Genomic DNA, 3,491 nt, shown 5'->3' on the forward strand with positions numbered 1-3,491 from the left:
TCCTGCTGCCTCTGTTCCGAACCCCAGCAATTCCTTGGAACTTGAGTTATTAAGGATGACATTGGCCTTTGAATATCGCAAGTTGGAAATAGATGCTGAGCTTAAGTGGAGCTCAAGAATAGGGATCTTGAACTCAAAGACAAGAACACTGAATGTGAGAGAATCCAGCTAGAGAAAGCTCGAGTGGAGACTTCAGCGAAACCCAGTGAGAGTGTCAGGTCCCCAGCCACTAAATTTATGAAGGATTTGGTTGGTGTGTTTTCGGAGGGTTCTGATATCCTCCAATGGATTGAAGCGTTTGAAATGGCTTGTGCAATTCATGATGTTGACAAAAGAGATTGGGCTAAGTGTTTGCTAAGCAGAGTGCCTCAAACTGGATATGACTGTATTCTGAAGCTGAGTGTGGAAGAACGGGGTCAGTATGAGTGTATGAAATCTGCTTTGATTGCCAAGTTTGGCAAGACACCTACCCAATACCTTAAAAGGTTCAGGGATTTTAAGACAAGAGAGAATGCGTCTTGGGTCGACTGGGTGAGACCTGCACACATGAATATGATGGGGTGGATTGACGGTTACAAGGTGAAAACCTTTGTTGAATTGTCCCACCTATTGTTTTTTGAGCATTTTTCTGAAGCCTGTTCACCAGCGCTGCGTCAGTATGTTGCTGACCAGAACATTTTGGATCCCTTTAAGCTGTCCAGGTTGGCTGACAAGTGGGTCTCCCACCGGGTGTCCCCTAAGGACTCCAGTGGGAAGGACAAGGACAAAGAAAAGGGGGCCTCTCAGAAAGCTGAGGAGTCCCTAAAGCAGTCACAGTCGAATAAACCTAAACCCTCCTCTCCTAAGACCCAAACATCTAGTGGGGATAAGTCATCTGTGGGTGGGAATAAGAGTAGTGGTCCACCTGCTGCAAAGCAGGCTCCCGGTGGTTCCAGTACCGTACCTCGCACTCCCGGCACTTGTTGGGACTGTGGGGCTCTGGATCACAAAAGGGGTGACTCCAAGTGTAAAGGTAAGGCACTCGGAGTACAGGCTGTCAGCCTGACCTACCTTTACCCCATGTCTGAGGTGGAGGCCACTGTCCTCCCCTCCTCTACCGGGATCACTTTTGGTGCTCCCGTAGAGATTTCCTTAGTGTCCCTTGGGGCCTGGGACCAGTACGCAGAAGTACTGGCGACTATCCCACAGAACACCCGTAGATTTTTGAGAAGTGTCCTCCTGAATGGCCAGCGTTCTACTGGTTTGAGAGACACTGGGGCAAGCTTGATAGTGGTGGACAGGACCCTGCTCAAGCCAGAGGACTATGTAGATGCTCCTCTGAGAACCACCAGGTTAGCTGGTGGGCCTTCCAAATTATCGCCTGTAGCCCGAGTCACACTCGTAATTGCAGACAAGACAGCAAAGCTTCCTGTCCTGGTTCAGGACAACGTCCCTGCTAACATTCTGTTAGGTAACAATCTAGTCGAGTTGGGATTGATTGTGGAAGGTCTTCCCATGACTGCTGCTGCGGTCACTAGGTCACAGGTGACACCGGGTCTGGCTGTGAGTCAGGTACCCGAGCCGAAGGCACGGCCTAAGGCACGACGAAGGAAGGGCAAGAAGGCCACCTCTGTGGAGAGAGCCCCTTCTCTTCCTGCTGTTCCTACAGCACCCATTGGGATCCATGCTCCGGACGGGCTGGGTCCAATGGTAAACCCCATCTCAACTCCTGCCCCACTGCAGCCATTTCCAGTGGTTGGCACACAGTTTGAGAGGGTGGGCATCGACATCGTCGGTCCCCTTGACCCTCCCACGTCAGGTGGACATCGGTTCATCCTGGTTTTGGTAGATCATGCCACCAGGTACCCTGAGGCTATACTCCTTCGGACTGTTACTGCCAAAGTGGTTGCCCGGGCCCTCCTGGGCATTTTCACCCGAGTTGGATTCCCCAAGGAGGTTGTCTCTGACCGAGGATCCAACTTCATGTCTAGTTACATGAAAACCATGTGGAAAGAGTGCAGAGTAACCTACAAGGTCTCCACTTCTTACCACCCCCAGACCAATGGTCTGGTTGAGAGGTTTAATAAAACTCTCAAGGGCATGCTAGGTGCTTTGGAAGAGCCCCTAAGGAGGAAATGGGATCTCCTCCTGCCATGCCTGCTGTTTGCTTACAGAGAGGTACCTCAAGAGGGTGTTGGTTTCAGCCCCTTTGAGTTGCTCTTTGGACATCCCGTGAGGGGGTCCCTCGCCTTGATCAGAGAAGGCTTGGAAGCCGCCCCTCCCGGTCCCGCCAAGCAAGTGGGGGACTATGTGTTAGGCCTCAGACGGAGGATGACACAGATGATGGGACAAGCAACGGCGAATCTCAAGGCCAGCCAGGAATTGAACAAATACTGGCATGACCTTAAAGCATCGCAAGTGGAGTGGACTCCGGGACAGGAGGTCCTCGTGATGGAGCCTACCAAGCCTCGGGCATTGGCAGATAAATGGACTGGACCCTTCCGGATAGTCTCCAAGATGGGCGAGGTCAATTATCTGGTTGACATGGGAATCCCAGGGGTAGCCCCTCAAGTATTCCATGTTAATAGGCTCAAGCCGTTCCACAGGCGAGCAGAAGTCTCATGTCTCTTGCTGGCTTCAGAGCAAGAAGAGGATGAGAGTGAGCCCCTTCCTGATTTGCTGCATAGCAACCCTCAGGATGGCTCGGTGGAGGGAGTGCAGCTCTCTCCAGATTTGACAACCGAGCAGCAGAGGGCCTGCAGGACTTTGCTCCAGCAGTATGCCTCTCTGTTTTCGCTGAAGCCAGGCCTTACACCGTGGTGTAAGCACGAGATTGACACTGGTGACAGCGTGCCTGTCAAGAGCAGGAGCTACCGAATGTCAGATATGGTTAAGAACCACATCCAGGCTGAGGTCGCCAAGATGTTGGATCTGGGTGTTATTGAACCCTCAACCAGTCCCTGGTCCAGTCCAGTGGTCCTTGTCCCTAAGGCAAGTTCCCAGGCCGGTACCAAGGATTGGAGGTTCTGTGTGGACTACCGAGGAGTCAATGTCGTCACCAAAACTGACGCGCATCCACTGCCCCGGGCTGATGAGCTCGTGGACACCATAGGTGCTGCCAAATTTGTGAGCACTTTTGACCTCACCTCAGGCTATTGGCAAATAGCTCTGACGGACCATGCCAAGGAAAAGACGGCGTTCTCAACACCAGAGGGACTCTACCAGTTTGGGTTGAAGAATGCCCCTGCCACCTTTCAGAGATTGGTCAATCATGCTCTCAGTGGGCTGGAAGCCTTTTGTGTGGCTTATTTAGATGACATTGCCGTCTACAGTTCCACTTGGGAAGAGCACTTGACACATCTGGGTAGAGTGTTGCATGCCTTTGTCTTGATATGGGCAAAATCTTCCTCGGGGCCAGCCCTTTGAGAGCAAAAAATACCCAATTCAGCCCAAAATACAGGTTCTATTGTGCTGAGCAGTGAACTCATGCTAGTGACAAATGACACCTTCAA

This window comes from Ambystoma mexicanum, chromosome 1p (genome assembly GCF_040938575.1).
Source record: "Ambystoma mexicanum isolate Mex_15411 chromosome 1p, UKY_AmexF1_1, whole genome shotgun sequence".
In the NCBI taxonomy this organism is placed as follows: domain Eukaryota; kingdom Metazoa; phylum Chordata; class Amphibia; order Caudata; family Ambystomatidae; genus Ambystoma; species Ambystoma mexicanum.